At 57.1% G+C, this 11,367-nt stretch overlaps 1 long non-coding RNA gene across 1 annotated transcript; it reads left to right on the forward strand.

The window, feature by feature from the left end:
* The first annotated feature begins 4,971 nt into the window (after positions 1-4,971).
* Positions 4,972-6,240, forward strand: LOC111773984 (uncharacterized). Its single transcript, XR_002808763.2, has 2 exons — positions 4,972-5,095; positions 5,528-6,240. It is a non-coding gene; the product is annotated as an uncharacterized lncRNA (long non-coding RNA).
* The last annotated feature ends 5,127 nt before the right edge of the window (positions 6,241-11,367 follow it).

An 11,367-nucleotide genomic window follows, 5' to 3' on the forward strand; every position in this document is an offset into this window, starting at 1 on the left:
TCCCCACCCTCGCCCACCCTGAGGCTGAGGGCTGAAGTGCAGAGGCAGGTTCCAGCCTGGGGCGGGGGGCGGGGGGGACAGCCGCCACTAACGGGTGAGGGTGGAGATGGGGACTCTGCGTTGTGTTTGACTGGAAGCTGGGAGGGAAGCAGGTGGCAAAGCTGAGTGAGTAACCACTTTCCCAGAGCAGCAAATCTCGCCGCCTCAGGAAGGCCCACAGACGCGGCGCCGCCTCCCGCGCCCACGCCGGGCCCTTCTCCTGGCACACACCCACCCCCGCTCCGCACCGCCCGCCCGCCCGCTCGCTCCAGCCCCCTCTCCCGGCCCCAGACGCGCCCCAGCACACTCGACCCCATCGTAGACGCCCACAGCGTCTCCGCGGCAACCTCGCCTGCGGGTCCTCTCTTCTTCCCTTGCCCTACCCCATCCACCGCCCCTCCATCCCCACGCCCCGCAGGCCCTTCAAAATCGGAGGGAGGGGCTCCTCGCGGCATCCCGGTCCCTGAGGGGCTGGTCGCGGCGGGGGCGTGGCCTGGGCAGGCTCGCGGAGCTTCGGGGCGGCCTCGCCCTCTGCTGGGAAGACTCGGGAACTGCTCGACCTCCCCGTCGTCGCGTCCTTGCCCAGCCCCCTGGGCCGCCGGGTTTCAGACCCTCCTTGACCTCTCAGCCATCTCTCTTCTTTCCTTGACCTGACCCCTGGAGGACCTCAGATGTGTAAATGTCGGTCCCGGTCCCAGCTATGCTGCAGGGTTTCTGCGGCAGTGTCGCAGCCTCCTGAGGCTCGGGTTCCTTCCTTGGGAAACAGCAGTTGTGAAGACAAATGCAGGACCGTGAAAGAAGACACTTTGTTACCCTAAAGGGAGCGTCTGAGCATGAGACGTGGCGGTTGTTAATGCTAAGGGCGTTCTCTCCGCCTTCTGGGGGAGGGCAACATCTTTCTCCCTGTCCCAGGGCCACAGTGGAAGGAGAGGTATAATTCATCCCTAGAGAGCATCACATTTTGATGTACTGCCTTTCAGTCTTCCTTTCTACATATATAAACGTATTTGTGTATTTTAATACAAATGTCACCCATACTTTACATGCTGTTTATGTCCTGCCTTTTTCTTTTTCCCAGTGCACAAGTCATGGTTAAAAGCCTGGATTCTGGAGTCACACAAACCCGATTCGAGTCCTTGTTCTGTGACTTGATATTTGTGTCTTTGGGCAAGCCACGTAACTCCACCATTCTCAGCCTCAGTTTCCTCATCTGCAAGATGGCGATGATGCCAGGAAAACCCACTTGCCAGGCTGTGTTAGGGCCCCAGGCATAGCCAGCTCAGTGTGTGTTGATTATGTTATTGTGCTTGTGTTTCGAACAGGACTCTTCTCTAGCTGCGTGATTCTTGGAGCATGCAAGGCTCCCTCCTCCATGTGTTCTCCCTTCCACATGTGCCATCACGCTAAGAAAGGGCGAGATCTTCTCTGAGCTCGCTCTCTCCCCGACACTGCTCTTGGCCACATGGGTCTCATTACTCCTCCTGCACACCCAGAATTTCCCCTTCTCGGTGCCCTGGAGCCCATCCTCAGCCTCCCTGGCCTTTTCCCCAGATAAGGGCCCTTTCCCTCTCTTCCCTGGGATCTCTCCCTCCTTGTGGCCTCCTCAGAGAAGCCTCTGTGACCGTTCCTTTGTAATGAGCAGCCTCGGTCATTCTCTAGCCACTTACCTGCTCTGTTTTTCTTCATAGCACTTCGCATTACATGGAATTATGTTGTGTATGTTTTTATCTGTGTGCCTGCCGCCCAATGTATCTCCGTGGAAGTTGGGGAGTTTCTGAGGTTTTTTTCCCCCACTTCCGTGGTTTCTAGAAGACTGCCTGGCACGTAGTAGGCTCTGGATAGATCTTTGTGTGAATGGGAATAAAGCCGCCGCCGCTCACCTTTCTCCCTTCAGAGGCAGCAGCCCAGTAGAGGCCACTTCCGTCCAGTAGAGGGCACCACCACACAGCATTTTGGGGTCTCCCAGGGCTGGAGCTGGAATGGGAGATATTTATAAGGCCCACAGGCCTGTCTCCTCCCGCTCTGTGGGCGCTCAGTCGGGCTGGGACCGGAAGCAGGAGGGCCCCCCGCGCTAATCTGCCCTGGCAGCGCGGAGCTGGCATGCCCTGGCCGCATCCTCCGTTGCACTCGGGTGCCCGAGGTCGGAATACCCTGCCGGGCGCCCTGGACACACCCCTTAGCAGCTGATGCTTTTGGACAGATCACACCCTGTCCTGGGCTCTACAAAATGAGGGCAGTGACACTCGGCGCTCGCTCACGGGTTCGCTGGGAGGCCCAGACAGCAGGGTGTGAAATGTTCCGCGAATGTAAACACCAGACAAATATAATTTATGCATGCCTTTATTGGCCGTGGCAGCAGACTAGCAACCAAAGAGGAGAGCTTAGAGGGAATGCAAGGCGGACTGAAGGTGGGTTTATGAGGGGGATTAAAATAGTGAAGGAGAAAGAGGTTAAAAATAACAAGTACCTTTCACCAAGAGCTTATTAGGAGCCAAGGCTGGGGAAAATGATCTGCAAACTTCGTCTAATTATAGCTGACACTTAGACGGTGCTGCCTGTGCCAGGCACCGTTGAAGGGCTTTATGCAGAGAAACTCACCGGGTCCTCACAATTTAGGGATCTGGGTAGTATTACTGCCTCTATTCTACACTTGAGGAAACTGAGGCACGGAGAGCTGAAATAACTTGCCCGAGGCCACACAGATAGACTGAGCAATCGCCCTCCCGGAATGTTCTCCTAAGCCCTCATAGTCACAACCACACCAGAAAGGAGATATTATGGTTCCATTTCTCAGATGGGAAACTGAGGCTCAGTGAGCTTGCAAAGCCATGATGTGAATAACCGTATCTGAAACCTGCTTCACCACCAAGCGATGCTTTCCGGTCCCCACCAGAGTTAGGAAGGGGCGTCAAGATGGGTACAGGGTTCTCACAGAGGGGCCAGGGGAGGCCATACTGGGCTGAGTGGGTGAGGCCACCAAGGAAAGGCTGCTCGGTGGCCTCAAACGGAAGGAAGGAGGCTGAGCCATCTTCTGGGCCAGGTTAGGAGGGAGGAAGCACAAAGTGTGCTGGTAGACACCAGGCTGTCCACAAGCATCACACCCAGCCTGTGAGCTCCCCCATGCACAGTCCTCCACAGAAAGAACCGGGGCTCTGAGGGGCTGGCCTCACAGTGGAAGGTGGGAGCAGCCCTATCCCTTGTCACAAGTGCCCCCAGCCCAGTCCCTGGCTTCCAGCCTGTTACATAAGCTGCCCCATACCTAGGGACTGGAAATAGCCATGGCTGTGCCGGGCTGGGCTGGGGGCATGATGAATGGTCCCCAAGAGCATCAGCTGACTCCTTCTGAAGTGACCTGAGGTCCTCCTGAAGTGCCTGCTGGCAGCTCAGGTTACCCGGCCCTCCCTGGGCGGAGGCTCTGCCTGGCCTGCAGAGGACAGTTCCAAAGTGACTCTGCGTCTGGACATTTATGGTGCGAGTGTCTGAAGGATCATCCCACTCAGAAGCCTGAGTGGCTAGGGCAGCTCACAGCCTCACCACACCCACTGCAGCCTCCCTGGGTGCTGGGAGCCAGAGCCTTGCCAGAGAAAGTACTGTGGGATCTCTGCAGCCAGCACCAGGGAGAGCTGGGAGCTTTGCTAAGAGAGCCAGAGAAATGAGGGCCAGGATGGGCGCTGCTGGCAGGGGCAGGGGGCGGGGGGGAGGGTGACAAGGCTGCAGGCTCCATTAGTCCAGGGCTGCACTCCACTTCCATCCGCATGTCTCCTGTGTCATAGCCCACTCTGTCACCACCCTCAGGGCCGCTGGATCCAAGGAGGTGCCCACACACAGTGACGCCCAGTGGAGAGGGCAGAGCTGCTCTTCGCGGTGCTCAGCTGTCAGGGCAGGGCTCCCCTCCAAACGCCTGCAGCAGCACTCCCTGGAAAGGCCCTGCCCCTGGCTCTGCCACCCTCCCCATGTGCCTGTGCGCCCTGGACTTCTGAGGCCATAGAGCGGGCACAGGGGAGACAGGCCCCAAAGGTATGCCAGAGAGCTAAGGGGTACCCACCCCACTGCCAGGTAAACCTGGACGGAGAGAGGCTTGGTTTCCCGTGCCCTCCCGCCTGCTTCCATGTCTCTCCAGCCCCCACCCCCAACCCCAGGGAGTTGTCACCCGTAACCAGAGCTGGCTCTCCTGGTGAGAGCCAGAGGAGCAGCATCGCTAGGCAACTGGGATAGCACGCAAGATCCAGCTAATCCGGGCTGCCCTGGCACGCCAGGCCCAGCAACCCTCCAAGGGGGCTGCCTGCTGACCAGCAGCACACCCCTAGAGACAGATGCTTAAAAACGTCTACCTCTTTCCACTCCAGGAAACCCTAAGTTCTAGCAAACCCCAAGGTCTGGGCAAAGAGGACCTTTTCTTTCCATGCCCTCCCTACTCTCCCTGTCCCTGTGTCCTTTCACAGCACAGTGAAAAATCTGCAGACCTCTCTGCAGGGCTCGGCTCTGTTGCAAGCCATGACATTCAGGGCAAATCACTTCACCACTCCAAACCTCAGACTCCAATCTGGGAGGCAATGACCAGCGGTTCAAGGCACAGACTTTGAGGCCACACCAACCCGGACACAAATCCGCTCTGCTATTTCTCAGCTGTGTGACATCTGTTCCCTCAATACTAAGCAGTACCTACCTCAGAGGGCTGTTGAAAGAAGGAAGAGACAAAGCAAGAGAAGTACTTAGCCAGAGCCTAGCACACATTTGGCCCAGGACTCCTCTCCAGCCTCATGTCCCGAAACTCTCCCTTAGTCCCTGGGCTCTAGTTACTCACCTTATTCTGCTGCTCGAAGGAATCAAGCCCTTTCCCACCTCTGGGCTTCCACACATACTGCTTCCTCTCCCGGGAACACTTGGCTCTTCCCCCCACTCCCCACCCCACAGACACTCCTTAGTTTAAAAGCTGCTTCCTGGGGCAGGCCCAGTGGCCGAGTGGTTAAGTTCCTGCACTCTGCTTTGGGAGCCCAGGGTTTCGCCGGTTCAGATCCTGGAGGCTGAGGCGGCGTCCTACATAGCACAACCAGAGGTACTCACAGCTAAAATATACAACTATGTACTGGGGGGCTTTGGGGAGAAGAAAAGAAAAGAAGATTGGCAACAGATGCCAATCTTTAAAAAAAAAAGCTGCTTCCTTGGAGAAGCATTCCCTTATCTACCACCCCTGTCTAATTTACAACTCCCCATTGAATATCTCATTGGCATCCTGCATTTCCTTTTCTCTTTATGCCACTTAGTACTTATCTGTAAGATGGTTTCACATCCGTCTCCCTTACTGGGCTGTAAGGAGCCGGGTAGGAGAGAAGGAGCTGTATCTGTTTTGTTCTTTGCTGTGTCCTCAGCGAGGACGTTGACCTAGGTGTTCTCCAAAGCACATTCCAGTTTTCTGTGTCTTTATGTCTTATTTCTTCCTTGCTCTCATTTCCAAGTTGACCTAAATAATTTTTGCACCATTTCTTAGGTTCACTGAATCTCTAAGAATTGGGATCTAACTGGAAAGACAGTTCAAGAATTAAGGCCGCTGACCCTTAATGACACTCCATCTCCCTCAGGACTGGCTGGACCAGATTTACGACAGAAAGGCCGCAAACAGCCCCTGCTGATTTCGAGACCCCTCTTCCTCATCCCGCAAAGACGTCTATTTGCATACGCCAGACTCGAGGGAAGCGGCCGGCGGTGGCTGATTTGCATGCTCTCGTGCTATTGGTTGGGAGGGCGGCACGGGAGCCAATGGCTTGCAGCAGCGTTTACCCGGCGCCGCCTGGTGAGGTAATGGAATCCTGGCTGGCCCCGGCCGCCGGCGCGGGCCCCCGCCCTCCCGTGACGTAGCGGCTTCCCCGGCCCCACCCGGCGCGGCGCAGCCGCCCCCGGGAGCGCGCAGGGGGCCCGGCCGAGGCGCGGCGGGCGGCGGGGGCTGCCTGATCCTTCCGGCCCGGCCCCTCGGGCAGGGCCCGCGGGGCCAGATCCGATGTCTGGCGACGTGGAGAGCGATCTGGAAGCAGACAGCGGAGGATTACCGAAGTCTGCTCGTTTGGGAGTGCCGGGCCGGCCTCTCACTTCGTAAATCACGCGGTTCTGCATTTGTTTACAGCGAGCCTGTTTGATTTTGCAATTTAAAAAATGAGTTACAGAAGATTTCTGTTTGTTTTTAATAAAGAGCCTGGCTTGCGTTTAGGGGAGATCTTGGCGTTCATTTCAGCTGTCACCTCCAGCCTGGTGACCTTGGCCGCTTTTTCGTGCCGGCCCTGACTGCCTCCCATGGCAACGAGGGAAGAGCAAATGTGGAGGCGCTTCGAAAAAGCACCCAGCGGGCCGCCTCATCCTTATGTAATGCAGAGCATGTAACCCCATCTGGGCGGTGTCCCTGGAAGGCCCCTGATCCCTGGGACAGCCCCAGGAAGGTCCGGTCTTTGTGCCCCCATTTTTCTTTCTTTCCCTTTAATTCCTCCTAAACCTGGGGAGGGGTGGGGGCACCCCGGTCGAGTATTTCTTGATCCTCAAGATAAAGAAAGGAATCATGAAGGGAATCCCCGCCACAGCCCCTCTCCTCATCGAGGGCCAGGCCTGGGCAAGGGAGGTCTTTTTGGGCCCAAATGGGCAGGGGAACCCCCTTGACATCCTTTTCCCCCACGCTCCCCAGTGAGGGAATGGTGCCTCCACTACTGGTGTGGTTGGATCAAGGGTTTCTGCCATTGTGAGATGGAGGGCCATATGGGGAGGACCACTAGGGGTCTGGCTGATTGTCGTGGGTCCTGGGGCTTTCCATCCCCAGAACCTCAATCCTGCCTCTGCCCCATACCTATGAGCTTCGGGTCAGCCTTTCTCCTCCAGGCGAGGCCCTCCCTTCTCTCTGCCTTGCCTGGTCCTGGCTCTCCCTTCACACTGTGCCCCATGTTCCCTTCTTCTCATGGGGCCTGTCAGATTAACCCTCTAGATTCCACCCCAATGCCAGCTCAAGGCCTCTTGGAGGCTGCCTCTTGGCCCTTCTGGCCATGTTTTTATAACTGTTCTCGTGTCCTGCCTCCCAATCAGACTAGGAGCCAGCTTTCTGCAGGAAGATCTTGTCCTTTTCCCTTAGGAACTTCCCAGGATGTGGAACAGCACCGGCCGCAGTGTCTGTTTTCCCCTCTAGTCCCAGCTCCTCGGCCACGCAAGTAGTTGACCTCCTCTCCCCTTGGTTTTCCTACCTGCAGTAGGGGCTGTGTTGTCGTTCCTGGAATTTGTGTAGAAAGAGGAGGGGCAAGGTATGAAGGAACGAGACGGTGGGTTGAAAAGAGAGCCCCGGTCTGGGACTCGGAAGCTCTGGTCTGTGGTCCTGGCTTGGCCACTGACAAGCTGAGTGACCTGGATCAAGCAGACAATAAGGGTGTTGAAATTCACGGGACATCCGTAATGACTCTAAGAGGTGACATTGCCCCCATCATCTGTGCAGCTCCTCAAGGCCCCAAATAAACACACCAGCTGGGCAAAGCTATGGTGAGTGCTATGCATGTACAGCTTCAAGACCAGGTCCCCAGCCCTCCTTCCCCCAATTCCTCCTGCACGGAAATGGCAGGTCTGTCACTACGTGCCAGACTCCTTGCTGCATTCTTTCTATCTGCTATCAAAGATGCGCTCTTCACGGGGCCGGCCTGGTGGCCTAGCAGTTAAGTTTGCAGCCAGTTCGGATCCTAGGCGCAGACCTACACACCACTTATCAAGCCATGCTGTGGCGGGCGTCCCACATATAAAATAGAGGGAGATGGGCATGAATGTTGGCTCAGGGCTAGTCTTCCTCAAAATAAATAAATAAATAAATAAGAGAAAAAGATGCACTCTTCATGATGACTCTGTGAGATGGATATGTTGTCATCCTGAGGTTTCAAATAAAGAAAGTGAAGCCCAGAGAAGGTGAGTAACTTCCTTGAAGTCACACAGTTGGAAATGGTTGGAAGCAGTCTCAATCTCAGGCCTCTGGAGCTTGTGCTCCCTCTCGTGCCTCACGCTGCTGTCATGAGCCACACAGGTGTGTGTGTTTTAGCATTACATATTTTAATATAGGTTTTACTTCATTATAAAACAGGACAGGATATAATAAAGCCAAGTTGTGCTTACGTATTTATAGAAGGGAGAGACCTCTGTGGGCTGGAAGCCTTCATGGAAAAACTGGTAACTGAGCCTTTTTTTTTTTTTTTTTTATCCTTCCTGTCCAAATAAATGTATTTCTCCTACACAGGCAAATATTTTAAAAATGTATTTCAAAAGTTAGATTTCTGGAAAAAGAAAAAGAGGGGGTAGTGGCTTCTTTAAAGAGCCCATTTGGAAAGAAGTCTTGGGGTAGGAAGAAGAGCGGGTGGGGGAGGAAGCAGCCGGCCCAGGGCTACCCCCACTTTGCCATTTTTGAAGCCGTGGTTTCTTTGTCTCTAGATCAGCCTAAGACTTGAATCTGGGAGAGAAATGTCAAGGTTCTGAGAAGTTGATTTTGAGACAAGCCAGAGATTCTTGGGATCATTATGAGGAACGAGAGAAAGGGGTTTCCGATTGCCGTAGGAGTTTAGGACAGGTCCAGAAAAGGATTTCTGGGGGTGGACAGGGGGCCGGGGAGAGGAATGTGGCCCTTGGAATGAGGGCTGAGCTGGGGTGTGGGGCCTCTTTAGGAGTTTCGAATGCAGAGGAGATTCTTGGCTGCGTGGGCCTGGCCTGGGTGCCGGCATTGGACAGCCTGCTGGTGATTTAAGGTGGCTCCAGAAACGAGCAGGGGCTGGTGGCTGGTGCAGCCGAGCGCAGGACTGGTCCTGCTTGATGGGTACAGGAGCAGACACTGTCACCCCAACCCCACTCAGCCAGATGCCGGCCCCACTGCTCCAGCTTGGCCTGGCCTGCCTGAACCAGCCACTCCTGAGCAGGCGGCTGTCAGGGAAGGGTCTGCTCAGGATGAGACAGTGCTCCCATTCCCACCGAGTGTTCCAGTCAGGGGGGAGGCAGAAACCTTCCAAGCTTCCTCCTGGGGAGGCCTGTGCTTGGAACTTTCGTCAGAAGAGGGTGGGCCACTCACAGCTTCCTGGCCACTGTGGTGAGCCTCTGTGGATGGGGGCAGTCAGACTCCTAAAGGAGAGCGAGGGGAACAACTGAGTGCTTGCTGTGTACACGGCACCTGCACCGGTTATCCATCCTGCCGATAAGCAGAAAAGGTGGATCCTATTAGCATCCTCATTTTATAGGTAAGGACACTGAGGCTCAGAGAGGTGCAGTGACTTGCCCTAGGTCACACAGAGTATGGGAGCAGCCAGATCAGTGACTCTACCACCAGGGCCTGGCCCCTGCCTGCACACCTGCCTCTAGGGACGCTTCTCTTCAGGAGAAATTTCACCCTCCCAAGAAGTCCTCTTTCTCTAACCTGCCTTCTTGTGTGGAAGCTGGGCACCCCGCTAGCTGGGTTCCTTGCCCTTGGGATGGCACGCAGGCCAAGCGATGCTGGTGGGGGTGTCCAGGGCTCAGAGGGCGGGGGCCCTGTCCCTCAAGCCAGCCTAACTGCTGTGTGACTTCGGGCCGCTACCGCGCGTCTCTGGGCCTCACTTTTTCCACCTCTCCCTTAGGGGAAGCCCCGGGTAAATTTAAGTATAACCCAGCTCCAGGTTTGCCGCCTCGGAAGGTGTTAGCCAGGCCACAAAACCCTCCCCTGCAAAACAGCTCCCCGAGCCCGGTCTCCCCGCCGCAGGCCGGATTATGTAACGGGGTGTGCGGCCCGGGGGTGGGGGGGGCCGCGGGGCGGGGCGCTCGCGACTATTCCGAGCGCCGCTATTTTTAGCCCATTGATGAGGCTGCGTCGGCCGCCGCCGCCGGGATTCCGGAGACGTCAATGGGCGCGCGTCACGGTGCCCGCCGGGGGAGGCGCGCCGGGCCGGGCCGGGCGGCGCGGGCTGCGGGGGCGGGGGGCGCGGCGCGGCCGGAACTGCGGGCGGGGGGCTGCGGGCGGGGGCGCGGCGCGGGAGCGCTAGGCGGCGGCGGCGGCGGCACTGGCGGGGGCCCCGCGGCGACCCCGACCCCGGCATGGGCCCCCAGGAGAGGAGCGGCTGCCGCCTTCGGGCGCGCGACCCCGGGAGGCGGGGTCGGAGAGGCCAGCCGAGCGCGCCGGGCCAGGTGAGCGGGCCGTGCGGGGAGGCGGCGCGGTGGTCCCCGGGAGAGGCCCGGGAAGAGTGGGGTCTCCGCGGATGCACGGGGCCGGCTAGGCCCCGCTGGGGGTCCTGCTGGGAACCGGGGCGCGGGGACAGGGACTGGATTCCCAGCTGATCCTGCCAGCTCCGAGTCGGCCCCCAGTGCGGCGGCCAGCGCTTTCTGTCCCCAGCCCGCCAAGGGTGGGGTTTGGCCCGCGAGGGGCGCTGGAGGTGGCCAGGCTGGAGAAATTCCTTCCATTTCCCAGCCAGCTGCGGGGAACGGGTTCCAGGAGTTGGGGAGCTCAGCTGCCAGGACGCCGAGCCGGGACCAGAATTGCCCGGGGCAACCCTTTCCTGGGACTGAGTGGAGGAACCGGGCCTGGGGAGGGTCTCCTGGAGTCAGGAGCCGACCCGGGCTTAGAAATTCTGCAGAGGCGACATTTACCGTGGTTTACAGTGAATATGAATTTGAGTTTGGGGCTAGTGTTCACAGCATGGTGGGGAAGGAAGGCTGGACAGAGGTAGGTGGATTCGCAACAGTCATGCCCAAAGGCTGCTGATGGGTTGAGGGGGCAGATAACAGCCTGGAGAGCAGCTCAGCGGTGCTTGCGGGCTGGTCCTAGACCCACTCCAGTGAATGTTTGGATCAGTGACTTGGATGAAGACTTATGAGGGAAGCCAGCCATCTCTTTGTCGTGACCGAGGGCTGAGAGGTATGACACCATCAAGATCCCAAATGATGGCAACTGGGCAGAAGGATGGACCAAGACTAACAAGATGAATGCGTTGTTTTATAAATGTTGAAGGGTGTCCTGAAGTTAGAAAGTCAGCTCAGGGGTCAGTGCCTGGCTCAAAAGCCCAGAACCCAGGGCCCGGGGCTTCCCACCTGCTCTCTGGTGTTGGCTGTGCAATCTGAGGCCTCTACCCACTGAACAGGTCCAACTGGGGAAGAGGGACAGCTGGCCCTGGGCTCCCTGGTGGGGCTCTCTGGGTTCTAATCCCAGCTTTGCCGCTTCTTAGCTGTGTGATCTTGGGTGAGTTGCTTAACATTTCTGGGCTTTAGTTCCCTCATTGGTAAAATGTTCATAATAACCCTTTCTCAGTGTTGTGAGTCTGAAATGAGAAAATGCACGTAAAGTGCTTAGTAATGTATCTAGCACGTGGTGTT

This window comes from Equus caballus, chromosome 6, assembly GCF_041296265.1.
Source record: "Equus caballus isolate H_3958 breed thoroughbred chromosome 6, TB-T2T, whole genome shotgun sequence".
In the NCBI taxonomy this organism is placed as follows: Eukaryota; Metazoa; Chordata; class Mammalia; order Perissodactyla; family Equidae; genus Equus; species Equus caballus.